Here is a 22,656-nt window from a genome sequence, read left to right as displayed (position 1 = left end):
CTTGTTCCCTTAGCACGCTCGGCTAATTTTTTGTATTTTTTTAAGTAGAGACGGGTTTCACTGTGTTAGCCAGATGGTCTCGATCTCCCGACCTCATGCTCCGCCCGCCTCAGCCTCCCAAAGTGCTGGGATTACAGGTGTGGGCCACTGTGCCCTGCCCCCAATGTAATCATTTTTAAGAGTACAGTTCATCAAAGCTTATGAGATATGTATACATTTGAATATTATAGTATCTTGATTAATTTATCTGTCATTATGAAATTTTTCCCTTTATACTCTAATATTCTAATTTGTATAATATTAATATAGGCATTTCAAGTTTCTTTTGATTGATGTTTGCATGGCGTATCTTTTCAGCCCTTTAATTTTATCTCTTGTGTTTTCATAGTAAAAGTGATTTTTTTTTGTAGGTGGCATACAGTTGGGTCTTTTTCATTCAGTCTGCAATCTCTGCTTTTAAATTTAGTCGTTTAGACTACTTACACTTAATGCAATTATCATTTCATGGTTGAATTTAAATATATCATTTTACTGTTTATTTTCCTTTTTTCCTTCTGCTTTTTTCCTTGTTTCCTGATTTATGTTGGGTTTGAGGATGCTTTACTTTTAATGATTTCATTTTAGATCCACTGTGGACTTTCTAGGTATATATCTTTGCTAATTAATTAATTAATTAAATGCTTCAGTGTCTACAATATATATCTTTAACCTATTAGTCTATTTATCAGTATTTTTCCATTTTATGTACAGTGTAAGAACCTCACAACAATATACCTTTATTTCATCTCTCATTGTGTTATTGGTACGCAGTTTACTTCTACATATTCTATAAAGCCAACATTTAAAAAAAGTTTTTGCTTTATATATTCAGTTATCTTTAAATTTTTATATTTACCCATCTGTTTACTATTTCTGGGACTCCTAATTTCTTTTGTGTAGATTCAGATTTCAATCTGGTTTTATCTTTCTTCTCCCTGAAGAAATTTCCTTGATATTTCTTTTAGTACAGGTCTGGTGGCAGATAATTCTCATACGCTTTGTTTATCTGAAAAAAAGAAAATTCCTCTTCAATTTTTAAAGGTATTTTTTCTGGGCAAAGAAGTCTGTACTGCCATGTGTTTTTTCCCCTTTAGGTTGAAAGATATTTCTCCATTATATTCTGGTTTACATGGTTTCTGGCAAGAAGCCTACTTTTATTCTTATTTTAGTTCTTTTGTAGTAATGTGTTCTTTTTTTTCTGGCCTAAATGCAAATATTCTCTTATATTCATTTTCTGTAATTAGATTTTGATGTGCATTGGTATGATTTCTTTATGTTTGTTCTTTCTTGCTATTCTTTAGCTTCTTGGATCTCTGGTTTTATAATGTTCATGAAATTCAGAAAATTTTCAGCCTTTTTAAAATAATTTCTTCTGTATCTTCCCTTTTTGGGGGTCTCCAGTTACACAAGTTTTAGACCACTTGAAATTATCCATTTTTTCTCAGTATTTTTTCCTATCTGTACTTTGTTTTGAATAGTTACTGTCGCTGTTTTTTTAACTTCGTGATCTTCCATAGTGTTTAATATGCTGTTAATCTCATCTTTTATATTTTTTGTTTCAAAGTTCTCCTCTGTAAGTTTCATTTGAAACTTTTTCATATCTTCCATGCCTCTCATCATCATGACCATTTTTTCTCTACTTTCTTAAAGTTATAAAACATATTTATAATAGCTGATTTTACGTCTGCTGATTCTCTCCATCTCTCTCATTTCTGTGTCTGTTTCTGTCAAGTGATTTTTCTCCTGGTTATGGGTTATAGTTTTCTGATTCTTTATTTGACTGTTAATTCTTTATTGGCTGTCAGGCATTTTGAATTTTTTTTTGTTGATTGCTGAATTTTTTAATTTTAAATAGTTTTGTATTTTGTTCTGACTCTTTGCTGTGTCACTAGCAATCAGTTTGATTATTTTGAGGCTTACTTTTGAGATTTGTTAGCATGGCTCCAGAGCAGCCTTTTGTTTAGGTCTAATACAGCCCCAGTACTAAGGAGATACCCCCCTGAGCATTCAGCTGAATGCTCCATATATTACTAGGTTTATCCACTCCGACTGATAAGAATACAAACTCTTATGTGTGAGCTCCAGATGGTCTGTCCACTCACTTTTGTTGTTCTTTTCCTGTCCTTGGGTAATTTTCTCCCACGTGTATATAGGTTAGAACTCAATTTAAGACTTGAGAAGACCTCTCTGTCTCTGGAGCTCTAATTTTCAGATGCTTGCACTTGTAAATTCTAGCTGCTTTGTGGAGTGCAGTGGCGCGATCTCGGCTCACTGCAAGCTCCGCCTCCCGGGTTTACGCCATTCTCCTGCCTCAGCCTCCCGAGTAGCTGGGACTACAGGCGCCCGCCATCTCGCCCAGCTAGTTTTTGTATTTTTTAGTAGAGACGGGGTTTCACTGTGTAGCTCAGGATGGTCTCGATCTCCTGACCTCGTGATCCACCCGTCTCGGCCTCCCAAAGTGCTGGGATTACAGGCTTGAGCCACTGCGCCCGGCCCAAGCTTTGTGAACTCTTAACTCTGCCCCTTTAACTCAGTGAGAGGTCAGCTTTACTTGGCTTCCCCCATCATACACTTTGGCCTGGAAACTGACTCCAGTTTGTAAGTTTGGCAGTTATAACCTTGTTTCCTTTCTTTTGGGAATCACAATTTTGTACCGTTGTCTAGTATTTGCACATTATTTCATCTTGTACATCTTTTGTTCAGTTTTCTAGTTGCTTTTTCTCTTTTATTGTTCATTTTTCTAGTTGCTTAGAAACTAGACGTTAAATCTGGTCTCCGTGTGTCCACTTTGGTTGGAAGTAAAATGCTATCTGTATACTGTAGTTTATATTTCCTTTCAACCTTTATCATAATTTTACTTTGAAGTAACCACAGTGTGAAACCACAGGGGTGGCAGTGGTGGTGGTGGTGCTTGTGCTGGTGAGATGTCTGTGAGTAAGCTGTTGGTGATATATAGGAAGTACCTGTTTTAATTTTTCATTTACTCTGTTCATCTTTTATAATACTTTATAAAGTAAATCTCATCACTCTGTTAATCTTTGCATAAAATTTATACACTAGGGATATGTACCGTATTTTTTGGTAGTTTTTATATTTTAGACTTCTCACTTGCTATTTTTACTAAGCCTTGAAAAACCAGGCATTTCTTATTTCTGTATCCATAATAAATCATGGTATTCAGCTGCTACTTAGAATACAGTTATTTTACCATAGAATGAATTCTGGTGTACACATTTTATGTTTGGTTAGTTAGAGATCCTCAGTATAGTTACAGGATTTCCCTTTTTGTTTTCTGCAATGGATCTAATTTAGTCATTCTTTAAAACTGTTTTCTTTCTGAGGAGCTGACAATCCTAGGGCTTTTCATCCTTGGCATTGTTATCCTTTTCATTGTGTTGGAACTGTGTAAGATAGCTACAACTGCACCTAGGTGGCTCTTAGTACTTTTGTCTTTGTAGGATTTATATATGTGATAACAAATACTACCAGTAACATCATCTCTAAAGATTGAAGACTATAGATACATAGAATTTAAAATTGTTTCTTTTGTGAACTCATCTATTTTTCCATTCTTCTTGTTTCTTCTGGAAATTATATGTGTTCTTTAAGGTTATGCAGGGTCTGACAAGGTGAGCTTCGCCAGCCTGTCCAAGGATAAAGTCAGCACCTTACGTAAAATCAAAGTAGAGGGGGAAAAACCTAGTTAATTTTACTGGCAATATGTCGGGAAATTGAAAGCATGATGAAGCCTGTGTTTGCACATAAAGGTGAACTTGTAGCTCTTGCATGTTTCTGGGTTTTATGGTGTTCTTATCTCTCGTAGGGACAATATAAGCCATGTTTAAAAATGATCTTTTGCTTATTTGCTTAAAGGAGTAGGTGGACAATTGGTGATGCTGAGGGTCGAGATAAACTTTCTGTTAAAGTATCTAGTACCTGTCTGATATTTCCATATGTAAATGAGTTTCTTTGTCATCTTTGCATTATACTCTAGGCAATGCTACATGCTAGCCTGAGTGTGGTTTCACTTGGCTTCCTTTTTCTGAGTCTCTACCTGTTCAGTGTACCTAGCTTAGCTTCTAGCATTCCAGTGTAACTACCTGCCACTCATTTCCTGCTTTCTCCTTTTGCCTGTCTCGTAAACAATATTGTCTCCTGTATATTTCTTCCTTTCTCTTTTGAAACTTACCTCAGTATGGTATATCTGATGTAATATCTCACTAGGCTATTGTTATGTAATTTGATAAATTGAGTAATTGTATTAGTGATGCTGCTACTGATGCAAAATCAGTTCTAGGATATGTTAACTTATACTATTGTAGTGTTAAGCACTTTTGAGTTAGATTTAATTTATTTTATCTTCAGAGTCAATTTTTAAGCTTTGTCTAGAGTCTTACTGTGAGGAAAAGAAATGTCTTCTTAAAAGAAGTAGGCTCTTACAACTGCAAGATTCTCCTTGGAGAAAATTATTTCTCTTGAAACTCAGGCCATTGGAGGGTATGTTTGCAGTGTTTGCTTGGTAGTTCTCAATCAGGTATTTTCATGGATGGCCTGCTTGTCTCAGAAAGCGAGCCTAAAGTGGAGTCTTTTACTTGGGGAATGCTTAAGTGCTCCACAAATCAGTGACCAGAATCGTTTCATTTTGTGCCCATGTGGTTTCTGTGGGTGGTTTGTTGTTTTAAAAACTGTTTCAAAGAAGTGCATTTTTTTTCCTGGCAATACATGTGTATCCTGTGTAAGTATTTTTCATTATTAATAATTTTGAGAAAAACTAACTCCAGGTCATAATGCAGTTGGCATAAGCTATGGGTTTTGGGTCTGCTTTACCAACAATTTATTAACCTGAGGTTCCCAAAGGGCATGTTTCGCACTGTCACCAACCTTTTTTTGGAAATTATTTTTGTCCATTTTGTGTAAATCAATAGTTTCAAAGAGAAGCTTATGAGACTTTTAGGCTTAATTTCTTCTAGGCTTATATACTGCTATTGGGGGGGTATTTCCTCTCCTTTTCTTTCTCTCTGTATAGAAATTTCCATTTCTGTTTGTGACTTGTTTGTGATTCCAGCTTTTTCATTGTGCTTTGATTTTCATCTTCTTCCTCATTTAGGCTTAGTGGTTAGAAATCTTGTCGTTAATTGAATTTCAAAGTGGTTAAGTTTTTGTCATTTTCCATTTTCCTGTCCAACAGGGAGGGTTTGCATCTGTAGGTTCACTGAAACCTTTAATAATGAACTTGGGTTTAAAGAGAAAGTGAATTAAATTTTTGAGTTATTTCAGGAGTTGTAACATCATGCTATTCACATTTCTGGCCACAGTGAAAGTTTTTGTGAAAGTGAAGTTTTGTAGGAAAAAGCTTCATATGTCATCAGCCCATAGTCTTGGAATGGATGTTTAGGAATTGGCTAGCGCAGAATTACAACGGTAAATAGTCTGCATAAATTTTCTAGCTAACAAGTGAATATTGTTTTTAATTAGGAAATAACCAGGAATAAGACTTGAGAGATCATCTCTCCTAACTTACTAATTTAAGAAAGGAGGAAATTAGACCCTAGATATTAGGTGATCATCTTCAAAAATGCTGTAATTTAGTTGGAAGAATTAGGACTAGAGCCCCATGCCCTGATGCCAAGTTTAGTGCTCTTTCCACTGCCTTGGGATCTCTTCTCATCCTATTCCAACAAAATAAAAGTTTAAAGTGTAAGATACAAGATTCTCGTTTGAAAATATCCAAATACATTGTATTTTTGCAATATAAAGTTGGAGTGATGAGAGAAGACTTACAAATTCATGTGCCATTTTCCCCCTTGATCTGTAAAACAGTAGTGATAGTATCTGAGGTTGTCATTTGGTTATTTTAGGAAGGAAATTGTGTGGCCCTTATTTTGTTTGAGTTTCTTCTTCATCATATTGAGGTAATTTTTAAAAGTTCTTAAGCTAGAAAAACATGCAAATAAGAACCTTCTGTATTGGCTGCTGTCGACTGCCTATTTAACATTACCCCTTTTCCCACTACCCGCCCGCTTTTTTTTGAGACAGAGTCTCACTCTTTTTGCCTATGCTGGAGTGTAGTGGCATGATCTCGGCTCACTGCAACCTCCACCTCCTGGATTCAAGTGATTCTGCAGCCTCAGCCTCCAGAGTAGAGTGGGAGGGATTACAGGCACCCGCCACCACACCTGGATAATTTTTGTATTTTAGTAGAGATGGGGTTTTGCCATGTTGGCCAGGCTGGTCTTGAGCTCCTGACCTCAGGTGATCTGGCCTGCCTCGGCCTCTCAAAGTGTGGGGACTACAGACGTGAGCCACCACACCCAGCCTCCCACTGCCTTTCTAACAGATTCTCTGTTTTGTTTAGGCATCTGACCCTCCTTTATGTGACTCAGAGAAAGGAGACCTCATTCCAAGTTCTAGGATTGATTCTGGTAAGTCTAAGTGAAACATAGTAATTCCTTTTCTTTGCTGGCAGCGGGTTTAAGGATGGGCAGATCTGAATCTCAAAATATTTTTGTCATCTTGCTTCCAGCCTGTGGATGAAGCTAAATATAGGAGGCCAGAGCCAAGGGAATTAGAATTTCTGAAGCTCTGACTTGCAGTACTTAAAGACTGCTCTACCTTTGGCCTTCTTGTTACATGAGATACTAGTTATACATCTTACTGATTTAGCCAGTTTGATTTTGGAATTCTGTTACTTCCAGATGGAAGTTTTTGTCTCATGCATCTAATACTTGTGAATGAAGATTCATAATGATGTAGGTTTTTGGCAATTAAATGGTTGTGACTGGAACAGGGAAGACTATTAATAGATTGGAAACTAGGAGAATCTTTTATGAGATTTTTAACTGGATGAATAATAAAGTCATGGTTCATAAGGCATCATAAACTAACTGTGATTTACCTTTTATTCTTGTAGCTTCACCTCATTTCTTTTCCCAGTGACCTCTTAAATTCAGTGGATTCTCTTTGTTCCTTATCCTCTTTGACCTCTATGACATATATTAGACCTGTCTGTATCTTTCTGTATTTCTGGTCATGCCTTTTAAATTTTATTTACTGACCTGTTTTCCTCTACTTATCCCTTGAATAGTAATGGTTTTCTATGGTTTTATTTTTGGCCTAATTAGAAATATAAACATTATTTAGAATGGTTTTATCTTTATAGAAAATTATGACAATAATATAGAGAGTTCTCATAAACCTCACACCTTTTATTAACATTTTACATTTTTGTGGTACATTTGTTTAAATAAATGGCCAATATTTATACATACTTATTAACTAAAGTCCATACTGTGTTAATATTCCCTTTATTTTTATCTACTGCCCTTTTTCTGTTCCAGGTTGCTGTCTAGGTTACCATATTACATTTAGTGGTCATGTCTCCTTAGGCTGCTCTTGGCTGTGCAATTTCTTAAACTTTACTTGTTTTTGATGACCTTGACCGTTTTGAGGAGTATTAGTCAGACACGTCTTGGCTGTGATGGTTTCTTAAACTTTACTTGGTTTTGATGACCTTGACTGTTTTGAGGAGTATTGGTCAGATGTTCCTCAACTGAGATTGATATGATGTTTTTCCTCATGATTAGACTGGGGTTAGGGTTTTTAGGAGGAAGAGCATAGAGGTGAAGTGCCATTTTCATCACATCATATCAAGGGTATTTACGATCAACTTATCATTGCTAAGCTGTAACTTATTGTGACTTATTGTTGATGTTTACTTTGATCATTTGACTAAGGTGGTTTTTATTAGGCTTTTTCACTGGAAAGTTATTCTTTTTCTCTCTTTACATATTGTACTCTTTGCGATGAAGTCACTATGTGCAGACCACACTAGATGGGGAGTTATTTTCCACCTTCTTGATAGTGAAGTAGCTGCATAGGGTTTTTTGGAATTTTTCTGCATGGATGACCATGGATATTTATTTTCTACTTTGCTGGGCCAGTTTTAAAATTGTTGATGTATATCGACGATTTCTGAATATGTTTATCCTAGCGATTATTTCTACCACTTTTTTTGAACTCTTCCTCTTTCCAGTCAACTTCCTATTAGACCTTTTCCTTTTGGTCTTTTGTTGAAACCTCAAACTCAAATGTGTCCATATTGCCTAAGCCCAAACTAATTATTGTATACCTCATTTATTTCATTTTATGCCTTTTTACACCCAAACTTGCTTTTTCTTCCCACTTACTGAAGGTAGAAACTGATGGGATCCTTTAGTTTTCCTTTTCCTTATTCACACTCCCTTATTACCTCTTACTTTGGATTGTTAGTTTATTGCATAGATTTCCCTCAAACTAGCCTATTCTACTTTCACACTGTTATCCACATTGCCTCATAGCCATGTTTTTTCCATTACGCATGTCACTTACTCAAAATACGTCTTATTTCTCTTTTCAGAATTCTTCAATGAGTTCTGTGTTTGCCTCTAATTGATTTTAGGTAAATTACTTGATCTCGCTCTAGCATAAGTTTTCTTATTGAAAAAGAGGAGGTGATACAGGAATTTTCTAAGGATTAAAAGTGATAGTGTGTCTAAAGAGTTTAGGAATGTGTCTGCAACAAATTAGTACACTCTAAAAGACAGTTATTTTTATTGTTCTTCGCCTCCTCCCAAACTCCTTATCATGAATCTTCATAATTTTGCTTCTAGCCACCTATCTAGTATCTTCATTTGTAGTTATTCTCCCACCATAGATACCTTATCATTCAACAATTCCGCATTATTTGTGGTATTTTTGGTTTGCTATACTGTGTGCTTTATAAACCTGTCCTTTTGGCTGTGTCTTCACCAGGAATGTGCTTATCTTTTTTAACGAACAGGAAAATTGGCTTTTACTTATTCATCGTTTTTAACTTAGATATCCTCACCGATGGAGAGTACATTACTATCTTTCTCAGTTGTTGTGTAGATATATTGTGTACCATATATATGTTTGCAAGTCTGTCTTTCTATTAAACTGTGATATCCAAGGACATAAGGACTTGATTTAATTCATTGTATGATTCCTAGCACTTAGTATTCACTCTGTTAACACTTGTTGCATAGATTACCTCACAAATACAGAATTTTTATTGATGGTAACCAGGTTTCTGCTTGAACCCTTCATAGCAGGAAATTTATGGTTGGAGAGCCAGTGATTACTTGTGGACGGACCTAAATTTTAGGAAGTTATTTTCATACAGGTTTGAAATCTGCCTACCTTTAACTTTCATTTGTCTGTTCTCTGGACCCGTAAAGAGTTAGTCTCTGCATTCAGCATTTTCAAGTATTTGGGTACCAAATATGTGTTAAGCACATTTCAGAAGTCTTTTGGTTGGAAATGAAAGAAAGCTGAAACATGTTAGGTTAAAAGAAATAAATTTGCTCATTAACTTTGATTGTCTCCACACTTTTTGATTGTTCACCTCTACCAGGAATACATTTTTGAGGATGCATCCTCAGTATGGGTATATTTATCTGTACATTTGATACATATATGATTATAACAGTACATTATGTACATTATAAAACACAAATTATGGCACTTTTCAAAGGATAGTACAATATAAAAGTATCTTATTTTATGCGTTGTAGTCTTTTCTTCTCACATTCTGGTGGATTGTCTTATACATCGCTCTTCTCGGAGGTGTATACATACCATTTTAAAGGCCACCTATATATGTAATCAAACTCTATTATGGGCAGGTTTGGAGCTGGTCTTAGAGATGACTGAAGATAGCTCTAGGAGTTCTACTTTTTTCATTGCTGCTACTGCTGCTGCTTCTTTTTTTTTAATGACTTTACTCTTTCAGACTGGCTTCTTCCTGGGGCTAGGACCATGGTTGCTGCTGGCTTTGGGCTAATTTATTCACAGCTTCTATTGATTAATTCAACAAATTATGAATGGAGTGCATATCCTGAGCCAGGTACTATTCTAGGTGTTAGAAACACAACAGAGAGTATAAAAAAGAACAGTATTAAAGTGGTAAGTGCTATGCAGAGAATTAAAATAGAACGATGTGACAGTAATTAAGTGACTACTTTAGGAAAACCTTTGTCTAGAAGAGACATTAAAGCTGAGATATGAATCAGAAGAAATAGCTAGCCATGTAAATATCAGGAGGAAGAGCATTCCAGGGACTGGCTAGGCAAGATTTCTAAAATGGGCCTGAACTTTTGCATGTTTGAGGAAGTAAGAGAAGGCAGTTGTTGAGTTTAGAACTTAGTAGGTAAGGAGAGTTTTGTGATCAGAGAGAAACAGGGTTTTTCTTCTTCCATCTCTAGTTGGAAACATCCCAGGGAAGGACTCTGATTGATCCAGCTTGAGTCAGTTTCCTATCCCTAAGACTGATTATTAATGGTGGGGATATGTTTTGTTTTGTTTAGCTCATGTTGGACTAATTGTCTATGTTTATGGCCAGAAGAAGGTTTGGAGGAAGGGTTTTGAGTTGACAAAATTAAGAGATGCTACTTATGGACCTTGTGAGCCAAGAGCTTTTCATTATATCAGCTAAGAGAGAACTCTTACTATCTTACCCTACTTGAAGATACCTATTCTTTATCTTTGTTGACTTTTTAATCCAGGCTAAACTTTTCATTATTCATTCTTCTCGGAAATGATTCTTTAACCACAAGTATTACTTTAACCTCGCATTGTACTTCTGAGGGTGACAGATGGAAAGAGAAGATGGAAATGTCAGTGTATTTTAGGTATAAATCCTTTCCATTCCCTTAATGTCCATTTGTGTATAAAGGATATGTGTAATCTGGAGTCATTCTGTACTTCATTGCCTAAGGCAGGGAAATTGGCCAATGTATTTTTGATAGTGCTTCTTAAATTAAGTTGAAAACTCAATCCTCCAAATATTCTGGGTAAGCAAGTTTTGGGGGGCATATTTTTGCTTCTTGGCTTTTGGTGGTATTAAAAGCTTTGATAACTTTGGTAGTGAGGTTTGCATGGTTGGAATTCTGTGCAGCAGTGAGTGGACATAATATTAAATAGTGGTATTTACTAGTGGGAGCAAAACTGAGTACTAAATTTCGATGTTTCTGAAATGATGTCGTTGCAATAGGTCAACAACTACATGCATATTTCTTGAAGTCACTGGAAATAGGTGCCTACAAAGAAGCATGAGGCTAATTTCTACAAAGAATTGAATATGAGATATACTCTTATTAAACTGTAATAATTATGTATTTGATTTTTTAAAAGAAATTATGGTTTTTTTTTTGGAGACAGGGTCTGGGTCTTTCACCCAGGCTGGAGTGCAGTGGTGTGATCATGGCTCACTGCAGCCTTCACCTTCTGGACTCAAGTGATCCTGCCACAACAGCATCCAAGTAACTGGGACTATAGGTGAGCACTACCATGCCCAACTAAATTTTGTATTTTTTTTTTTGTAGTGATGGGGTTTCACCATATTGCCCAGGCTGGTCTCGAACTCCTGGGCTCAAGTGATCTGCCTGCCTCTGCCTCCCAAAGAGCTGGGATTATAGACATGAGCCACTGTACCTGGCTTTTATGCCATTATTTAATTTACAGTGTTCAAACTAGCTTAGGTTTTCCATTGTAAAGCCAGATTTCTTACATTAGAGTACCAAGGTAAGCCTTCTGTGTTTGAGTGTTTAATTTAGATGTGAAATATTGTGTAATATGGATAGGCCACTATACTAGAGGCTCTAAGAAATAGAGCTGTATGGTGAATTTCTTTTCTTTACTATTATAGAATTCTAATAATACTTTTCTGTGTTGTAATTTTGGGTTTGTACATGTGGGTTGTGAGAAATAAACTGGAAATCCTGTTTCTGTGGGTTGGAATCTGGTGTGGCTTCAAAAGGCAAACAAAATATGTTAGCATTTACATGCCAGGTAAATTTTTTAAATGGACTTTCCATAGGTTCCAAACTTCTGAGGCGAAATAATATAAAGTAATATTGTAGTTGCAGACAGACTCCTGTTGGCATACATTTGGTTTCTTAATTTATGATGGGACATCAATAGCTGATTAAGCAAACAACCTAAAGAAATATCTTTGTACATCCTTAGTACAGCTTGTTCCTGTTCATTTGTGACAAGTTGTTTGGGAAAGAGTTTTGAGATGGCATGCTAAGACTTGATATCCTAAAAGTCTAGTGGGTTTTCTTTGTATTTTAAAAGTGAAGAGTGTGTTTCAAGATTGAGAATTTTCTGCTTTTTAAGCAGACTGTATAAAAAGGACTTTATAATTAGAGTAATTTTAGATTTTTAACTGTACTTAAGTGAAGATGCACATGTTTTTATCCCCTCCTTTCTTCTATTAATAATTTATTAGATAATTTTAAGAAAGGAATATTGTAGTATTATGGTGGCCAGATTTAGAAAGGTCTAGGTGAATTTACTGTCTTTCAGTTCATGTTATTCTTGTTTATATGAGTGGCTGGAGATAATCACATATAATTTGAGGTTTACATCTGGTTTTCTGTTAAGTGAATCTGATTCAGGCACAGCTATCTTCAATGGTGATTTTCCCAGCTGTAAATTAGGAACTTGGCATTGAACACCATGTGGTTTTGTGTAAGCAGAATTCAGATTGTGATGTTTTCTGTCACTTCATAATTATAATTTTAGATTTTCAAAGTAGGATAATTCACTCCAGAAAAGTCTGAAATCTGTGATTTTCCATACACTGCCAGGTACATTGATGTCAGTGGTTTGAATCAAACTGAATATCCTTTATAAAAAATATAGTGGATCATTTTATCTGTCTACCCATAGAATTGTGACCATGGATTTTGTGTTTTTTTTTTTTTTAATTTATAAAAATGCAGGTGATTCTTTGTATTTGCATTTGAAAATTTCTTGGAAACACAGAATACAGTGATACTTATGGACTTTTCCTGCAGTGGTAGTAAATGTGAAGAGAGAGGGATAAGTTTAGAGCACAAGCCTCTTACTGGTCTTTTGCTTTACTTACATTTTTTTTTTTCACTTTTCTAATTACTTGTCTGAATTGCACAGGGTTTCAGTTTGAATATTGCAGGTACCATGAAGTCTTTTCTTAATAGCTCTTATGTACTTGTGTAATGCCATCTACTAGATTATAAATGCCTTGAGCATAGGGGTTACTATAAATTCATCTTTGTATTCTGTTGTACTTAGCTTCTCACATAACAACTATTATAGAATAAGTGTAATGAGTTTGTTGAATTAAATTAGATTGACCTGAATTAGAGGGGAGGAATTAGACATTGGAAAAACAGGGATGAACTTAGAGAAGCTAAGTTTTGTGGTCATTTGAGGTATCTTGTTAATTTAGTTTTAAATAATCAAGAATGGTGATGTTTTATTCATCTCTAAAACTGTTATGACTGAATGGTCAGAAATGATGGTATGTCTTGTTCTGTTACCAACTAGCAATTTACGTTTCAGTAAACTGCTCTATGTAATAATTCTGGTGTTAAAAATACCATTACTCAAAAATTAGCTGGGCGTGGTGGCACGTGCCTGTAATCTCAGCTATTCAGAAGGCTGAGGCAGGACAATCTCTTGCACCCAGGAGGCGGAGGTTGCGGTGAGCCGAGATTGTGCTCCAGCCTGGGCGACAGAGCGAGACTCTATCTAAAAAAAAAAAAATACCATTACTGGTTTCAGGGGATACATCTCATGAATTAATTTTTAGACTGATTTCCTAAGTCTTTTTTCCCAACCCTCTATTAAAAAAATTAATGTGTAATTTACATATATCACAAAAGGTATGGATAGAGGGTGTATAGTTTGCTGAACTCTGATAAATATATACCTGTGTAACAATACTCCAATCAAGATACAAACATTTCCATTTCCTCAGAGAATTCCCTCATTCCCCTTGTAGTCTTTCTCCATACCATTCTCCCCCAACCCCTGCTGTCTACTCTTCTGATTTCTGTTACATATATTAGTTTTGCCTGTTCTTGAACTTCATATAAATGAAATTTTATAACATGCATTCTCTATTACTGGCTTAATTTATCTAACATGTTTTTGATTTTTTATTATATTTGTGAAGCTTTTTGAATAGTGTAGTGAAAAATGTTAGAGAACATCTTGTTATTGGTGAGAAAATTCCTGCGAATGTTAATATTTAATTCAGAGATTAAAGAAGAATCTATGTAAAGTGACAATACCTACAATATCCTTTTTTGACCCAAATGGGAAGTAGTTCTTTTGATATTTTGAATATTGAATATTGGAATATCTTTGTGAATACAAGGTCCGGTTTAATCTGGAAATTAAAATCTTCATTTGTTTGTTTTGTCAGCATAAGTCAATTTTGTCCTAATTATTGAAAACTGACTTCTCTGAGAAGATCATCTTTCAGGTTTGGGAGGAAGAAAACTATTCTTATTTAGTTTTTAAACTCATATTTGTTTTTTTTTTTTCGTATTGTTAGGTAAGGTTATGTAGACATGAGCCTCTGTTACTTTGACAGTGCTTTTGAAACAGCTCATAGTTCATTGGGGGACATAAGTCAAATATGTATTGCTTAACTCTTGGCATCATCTTTATTTTTTCAAAATTGTAAAATACTGGTAAAATTGATCACCTTTACTATTTTAAAGTGTACAGTTTAGTGGCATTAAGTACATTATATTGTGCTGCCATCACTATCATTCATCCATAGAACTCATCTTGCAAAATGGAAACTTCATCATTGTTTCTTAATTTAAAAAACATTTTTCAAAAAGGGTTTATAATACTAGCTTCTTTATTCATTTAAATTGGGCCTAGTAATTAAGTTTATAAAAATATTTTTGGCTAAAATAGATAGTCATGAAAATGATATGGACATGCTTTATAACATATTTGTAGTCTAGCCTTTTGTTATTAGACCCAAATCTTTTCTATGAATGCAGGTCTCCTTATTGGAATTTATTGTAAATTTTTCTTAAATCACACCTTTAAATATCCTCTTTAATTTCTAAGTATAGTGATACAGTTGCAAAATAGTCTCAGTGGAGATTGTCCTAAATTTTTATAGTATTGTGTCTTGACAGAATTTTTTTAAAAAGCAAGTAGTCCTAATCAAACTGTTATAAGTAGTCAACTTTTTCATGGGAACAACTACTTCCACTGCTATCTTACAGATTTTTAAAGATATTTAGTGAAGTTATACATTAATAGATATAACCCAGATAAAAATGTTTGGAAACAAAAAATAGCTGTTTCTTGATAGTTTACAATTCAGCTAATGGGAGCATAAGTGCTACGTCTTGTCTTATTAACCTCTACCCCTTCCTTCACACTGTGAGAATCAAAGGTAACGGAGAGCATTGGTTAATATCATGACCCATGAATTTGTTATGTGGCAGTTAATGAAAAGAACTTGTAGCATGGATAGTAAGTTGATAATTTGAAAGTTTTTTTTTTTAAAGTTTCAGTGTCTTACAGCTACCAATTGTCAGTCTTCTTTTCTGTTGTTACAAATAGTGAGTTCATACTGTAAAATAAAATTATAGTTTTTGTTTTAGTTATTGCTGTGTAACAAACTACCCCAAACTTAGCAGCTTAAACAACTGTGTCATTTTGCTCATAATTTTGTGAGTCAGGAATTTGAGAAGGGTTTTGCTGGTGTTTGCATAACTGGCAGAGTGCAAGTTTGATTAGGTGTGTTCTGTCTTTGTGTGCTCTCTCCACATGGCTAGTTTGGGCTTCTTTATAGCATGGTAGTCTCAGAATAGTCAGATTTCTTATATGGAGGGTCGTTTTCTCCAGAGTAAGTATTCATAAGACAGGAAGTGGAAGATGCCTATTTCTTAAGGCCTGGGCCCAGAAAATGGCACATTTGTCACCCATGCTACCGGTCAAAGGTTCCACAAAGCTCACCCACATTCATGGGTGGGAGACATAGACTTCTTCTCTGTAGAAGGCACACCAAATAATTTGTGGCCATTTAAAATATGCCAAAGGTTTAAATGGTGTATATAATTAATGGCATTCTTATTTTTAAAATCCTGAGAATATTTCTGGTAGATGTCAATAATGAAGGCTATGGAAGAACACATAGGTCTCCATTTAACTGATTCAAATTATAAATGAGTATGAAACACCTAGAGAGAGTAAAATTGACAAAGGATAGAATGAGCACAACTTCTTTATGATAAGGAAATTATCATAAATTTTACAGTAGAATTTCTGTAAAATTTCTATTTATTAATCCAACCCTTGTTCTCCCACAATTAGGTGTGAGTTAATGCCTCATAGCATTAAAAAAAAAAAGACAAGGAAAATGAAATTCAATAATGTGTATAAATGAATTTGAGTTACAATCTTTTGGCATGCTGCAGATCCCATTTGGATTCCTGGTAACAGACATTTTAGACTACAGTATGAGATACTTTTGTTAAGTGGACTAGGTCTGAGTATCATGTTTGAGAAGGCAGCATTTTAATATGAATTTGATATTTATAAATAATTTTTTTCTTTGGTACTTAAGCTGTGCATAGTGTTATTTTTGTATATAAGGAGGTAAATTTTACCTTGGATTTTTAAATATAGTGTCTTGCATCATCTGTAATGATAAAGAACAGATTTTCTCAGTAACATTTTTTCAGTGACACAGTTTTTCATGACCAGTGAATGATAGCTGAAGAAACTGAAAAATTTCTGAAATTATCAATATAAATCATTTATTTCCACTAGACTTTGCTATGCTTTGCTGTTCGAAGTAAATATAACGTTTCCTAAGATTAGTCAACATTTATTGAGTTTGCGTCATGCTTGTTAGATGCTGAGAATAGATCAAAGTTTGATCTCTGTATTTTATTTAACTGATATCAAATAAACTTAATAATTAGTGATGATGTTGAATTTTTTTTAATACAAGAATGAAAATGCCCTTTCTCTTTGTGATTGGTACTAGTCATTAACTTTGTTCCCATTTTGTATAAACGTTGTGTATTAGAAGTTAGAGGCAGTTTTCTGTGGAAGAGTATTTCTACTTGATTTTGTGTTATTTGATATATAGATGTTTTGAATAGCAGCATAAAGTTAAATGTATAAATTTAATATTATTGCTGTATTGTAATCTTTTTCTGTTGAATTTTTTGGCTTCCATTATTATAGTCCAGTAAACTATTTTGTATCTGTTATCTTTATGGTAATGTACCTTTTCTTCATATAAAATAAAAAACTTTGAGACCTCTGCATCCAAAATACTAAATATAAAAGTTTATAAATTATATTAAAATATGTCTCAGATTATATAGAGTGATGCGTAGTCATTGTTACCTTCAAATTAGCCACTTTGTGAAATATGTCACTTTTTAGTTACTAGACTATGTTTAAAAGCTGTAAAATACTGGCAAGCCACAATTTAAGACCACATAAAATGTGGAAATCTGGTTTATGGAAACAGATTAGAATTTATTTTCATTATGGAATGCTTTGTTTCAAAGTTTGTTGAAAAAACATATTTTGATGTATAATAAAGGTATATAGTATGATGTTTGTGAGATTATTTTTCAATACTTTAAAAATACTTTTTTACATAAGTAACAATATAATAGTACATTTCAAATAAAAAATTTATTCAAATCTCTATCTCCCTTACAAAGCTAATGATTTTATATCCCCCTTTAATGTGTTTTATTTGAATGTAGTAGGTACGCTTTTTAGAGACTTCTTTTATGGAAAATTGTAGGTAGAAGTATATACATGTAAGGCAGTGTACAGTAATGAAAATGGAAAATCAAGTCACTAAAATTTTGTTTGTATATCTCATATTATATTGTAAGTGATTGTTATTTTTTTGATTTTCATGCAACTCGAAGTATATCCCTCACTAATAGTTATGTTTAATTTCTCCCATCCATTTATGTTAATACATACATACATGTATACTCACACATACACACACACACACACACACACCCCACACACACATTTTCTTTTTTAAAGTTGTTGTAGGCAGAATAATGTCCTTCAAAGGTATTAGGTCCTAGGAACCTATAAATGTTACTTTATGTGGAAAAGGGTTTTTGAAGATATGATTAAGTTAAGGGTCTTGAGATGGAGAGATTACTCTAGATTATCTGTGTGGGTCCTAAATACTATCACAAGTGTACTCATAAGAGATAAACAGAGGCATAATCTACAGACATACAGCAGAGAAGGCAGTGTGAACAAAGAGTAGAAAGAGATTTGAACATACTAGCCTTGAACATTAGAGTGAGGAGGCTACAAACCAAGGAATACCAGCAGCTTTTAGAAGCTGGAAGAGGCAAGGCTTGGATTCTCTCCTAGAGCCTCCAGAGGGAGCCAGCCTTCCCAACTCTTTGATTTCAGCCCAGTTTGAACTTCTGGCCTCCAGAATTGTGAGAGAATAAATATCTGTTGTTTTCATCCACTAAGTTTTGGCAATTTGTTACAGCAGCCACAGGAAACTGCTACGAGTGAATATACATTTTTGAAATCACTGAAAGATTTAATTATAAAATAGGAAGGGATCGCCGTCTTAATTGACCTGCTCCTCTCTTCCTTTGACATGAACATATTCACATGTGGACTTCTCTACTCTTTTTACTATTATTACATCCTTATACGTTGGGTCACAGCTTTAATATCAGCTCCACAGATGAGCCCTCTTTTACCACTGAATTCTTAATTTTTTCCCTGTATCAGTCCCTTTTTTGTTTTCTGTAGCATTCATCATGTACATTCTTGGGGTGAGGAAAATCTTAACCACCATTGTAAATCTACAAGCTAAAAAGAAAGATATATTTGTATGAAACTTAACAGTTGAATGGAAAGATATACCACACAAACAATTGGTAAAAATACATACAGTGCAGAGAAAGGACAGAGTTGATATCTGTTCTATATGATAACTTCTTAGATGACAAAAAGGAAACAAACAGCACTATACGAAAATGAGCAAAAGATATGAAGAAGCCAATCCAAATGGCCAACAACATATGAAAAGATGTTCTAACTCACTAGTGTGATATATAACTTTATATCTATCATATTGCCTCCTTCAGCCCCCACCTTTAATGAAAAGAGAGAGAGAGAAAAGAACCAGCAATAACATTGTATTGGCAAGAACCTAAGGAAATAATTAGTTTTATATTTTGCTGGTAGAAATGTGAATTAGTAGAGCCTTTGTAGACAGTGGTCTGATAATATTTATTAAAAATAAAAAATGTATTTATACCGGTTGACCTTACAATCTTACTCTTTGAAATCTAACTCATAGAAACATGCTTCCATATATAAGCATTTCTGTATGAGCATTTGTTTCTAGTGGCAAAAACTGGAAATGCAATTTATGTCTATCAGTAGGGGAATTGTGAATGTATTTATTATGTATCTACATAATATATCTACGTAATATAATCTTAGTAGTCATTAAAAAGAATGAATCAGATATGCACCAGTAAACTTGGTGGGATTTGCATGGGGAATTATTACATGAGAACAACTAAGATGATTGAAAATGTGTGTGGCAGCCAGGCACAGTGGCTCATGCCTGTAATCCCAGCACTTTGGGAGGTCAGGGTGGGCAGATCACCTGAGGTCAGGATTTTGAGACCAGCCTGGCCAAAATGGTGAAACCCCGTCTCTACAAAAGTACAAAAATTAGCTTGACATGATGGTTGGTACCTGTAATCCCAGCTACTCGGGAGGCTGAGGTGGGAGAATCGCTTGAACCCAGGACGCGGACGCGGATGTTGCAGTGAGCCGAGATCGCACCATTGCACTACAGCCTGGGCGACAGAGTGAGACTCTTGTCTCGGAAAAAAAATAATGTATATATATATGTGTGTGTGTGTATGTGGGGGGGCATCTTATATTAAGAAATGTAGTGATAACATCATTATATATGTAGACACATGTATGAGAATACATATTTTTATATGTATGAGAATAGAGGTATATAGTAGGTGGTTAACTTGGACCATTTTAGTAGGCAAATATTGTGGGAGGGAAGTTGGAGAGCGTATTTGAGGTAGGGAAACATGCCTACTAATTTATGCTTTAAAGTTAAAATTAACATTTATGTGTTTATGTATAAAGATTTTTTAAAAATTGCATGTGATGACATTAATTTAGTATAGCTCCTGTGGAAAGTGATGCAGTAAACCATGTCAAGCAGCGTTCATACTCTTTGAGCTAATCATTCTATATCTGAGAGTTCATATTAAGGTATTAAATTTAAAGAAGAAAAATGTTAATGTGTGAAGACATCATTGTGGCATTAACTATGTAATATGGAATATTATATGCTAGGAAAGATAATAAAGTTTATCCAGCATAAACTCATGCTGAAACTTCCTCTTTTTGGACATCAAATATAGAAAAGTGGTCACATTGATGGGATGTTACACACATGTAAATAATACAATTATGAAGACTACAATTATAAAGGCTATTACTTAGAACTATAGCTTATATAATAAATGAAAAAGAACTTATAATTGCATGTACAATTAAAATATATATGTATTTATTTGAGTGCTAGAAGGAGATAAGATAAAATGAAAACAGTGTGAGGGGATTATAGTAAATTGTTTTTATCTTGTTTTGACAGTAAAATCTGGAGAACAGCGTTGCTCAAATATTAGCAAAATTTAGAAGAAACACTAAAATTTAATATCTAGCTCTTGTAACTGTGGAATATATTTTCTTTATAATAAAACAATTTTGTAATTTTGCCGTAGGCATTGGCAGAATGTTTAAATTTGGAATTAGATTGGTGTTTCTATCAATAGTTACTCTGAAAGCTGCAGTGTCGTCATGACTCATTAAAAATAGATCTTTGATTTCATTTGCCATATTTCTTACTGGGGAAAAAAACTAGGTCTAAGTCCATTTTACTCTTTCTAATAGTTTCTTTCTATCTGTTGATTCCCTCTTATGCATGTTTTCTACCATTTTCACTGTGTTCTTGTATTAATCACAGTTTTTAAAAAAGTTTTTGTCTTAATGCTTTAATGTATAGATTATCTCTTGGTTTAGTTTTGTTGATTACTTCTTGACTTTTTTTCCTTTTTGTTTATCTCACAATTTTTGCCACCCGCTGTAAAAAACTGAGATGAATTGTATTTATTCTCTGAAATGGGAACACCTGAAATGGGGTCATTGGTATGTGTTTCTGAAATATACTAAACTAATGTGTTATGGAGCTAAGGCAGATTGGTGATAAATTTGTAAAGCAATTGAAGGAAACACGCAGTAAGTCAAAACACATTTTAAAAGAGACACATGTAGTTTATTTTATATAAATGGAATTTTTCGTTATATGACCTTTGAGATTGACTTTTTTTTTTTTTTTTTCACTCAGCGTAATACCTTTGAAATCTCTCCAACTTGCGTGTGTTAGTAGTTCTTTCCTTTTTATGGCTGATAAGTATCATAGTGGTAGCGATGTGGCACAGTTTGTTTAACCATTCACTTATTTTAGGACATTTTGGTTGTTTCCAGTTTTTGGCTGTTACAAACAAAGCTATGAACAATCATGTACTGGTTTTTGTGTGGACATAAGTTTTCATTTTCCTGGGATAAATACCAAGGAGTGCAATTGCTTGGTCTTATAGGAAGTATATATTTAATTTTTAAAGAAATGGAACAACTGTTTTCCCAAGTGGTCATACTGTTTTACACTCTCACAAGAAAAAGTGGATCTTTCAAACCAGAAATGTTGGAAAGAGCCACTTTCTCCACATCCTTGCCAGCATTTGGTATTGTCATTACATTTTATTTTCGCTACTCTGGTAGGTATGTGGCGGTGTCTCATTGTGGCCTTAGTTTCCGTTTCTCTAAAGACTGGTGATGTTTGACATCTTTTTATTTGCTTAGTTGCTATCCCCTTTGTATATCTTCTTTGGTGAAATGTCTCTGTCTTTTATCTATTGAAAAGAACATGCTTTCTTTTCATATGTGCATGGAACCTTCACCAGGATAAGCCATATCCTTGGTCATAAAACAAATTTCAGTAAATTGAGAAGCATTTCCTGTTCTTTTTTCCTGAAAAAGTTTGTGTACAATTTGTGTTCTCTCTACTGACTCCTGGTATTTGTCTGGTTTCAGAGGGTGGGAGGGTTTTCTGCCTTTCCCCCAAGTGTCAGCTTGCAGTTTTGTTTTGTATGAAGAATAGTTCTAGGATATGAGTAGCTAATCATTTCCTTCATTTCTCAGGTAATCTAATCTTTCTCTTGAGTACTTACTAGAGTTCTCGATGGGCATTTGGGTTGTTTGTGGGATTTACTGTTGCAAACAGTGTTACCATGAATATTCTTGTGCAAGACTTCTGGTATACATGGGTGAGAGTTTCTCTAGGGCATGTTACTAGAAGAGGAATTTCCCAAAATATACCTGTGTTCTTGTGGGGCATGGTGGCTCACACCTGTAATCCCAGCACTTTGGGAGGCCACGGCAGGCAGATCACCTGAGGTCAGGAGTTCAAAATCAGCCTGGCCGACATGGCAAAACCCTGTCTCTACTAAAAATACAAAAATTATCTGAGCGTGTTGGTGGGTACCTGTAATCCCAGCTACTTGGGAGGTTGAGGCAGGAGAATCCTCGAATCCAGGAGGTGGAGGTTGCAGTGAGCCGATATAGCGCCATTGCACTCTAGCCTGGGCAACAGAGTGAGACTCCTTCTCAAAAAAAAAAAAAAAAAAA

The 22,656-nt window shown here is 34.6% G+C and overlaps 1 protein-coding gene across 1 annotated transcript in view; it reads left to right on the top strand.

Moving 5' to 3' along the window:
- Nucleotides 1–22,656, top strand: part of CCDC91 (coiled-coil domain containing 91) — a 395,593-nt gene that overhangs the window by 24,025 nt on the left and 348,912 nt on the right. The window contains exon 2 of the mRNA XM_011934104.1: nt 6,395–6,461. The gene's annotated coding sequence lies outside the window, so the exon portion shown is untranslated. The remainder of the gene's footprint in view (nt 1–6,394; nt 6,462–22,656) is intronic.

This window comes from Colobus angolensis, unplaced genomic scaffold, assembly GCF_000951035.1.
Source record: "Colobus angolensis palliatus isolate OR3802 unplaced genomic scaffold, Cang.pa_1.0 Scaffold131, whole genome shotgun sequence".
Lineage (NCBI taxonomy): Eukaryota > Metazoa > Chordata > Mammalia > Primates > Cercopithecidae > Colobus > Colobus angolensis.
The sequence above is the reverse complement of the archived record's forward strand: the minus strand, read 5'-3'. Positions and strand labels throughout refer to the sequence as shown.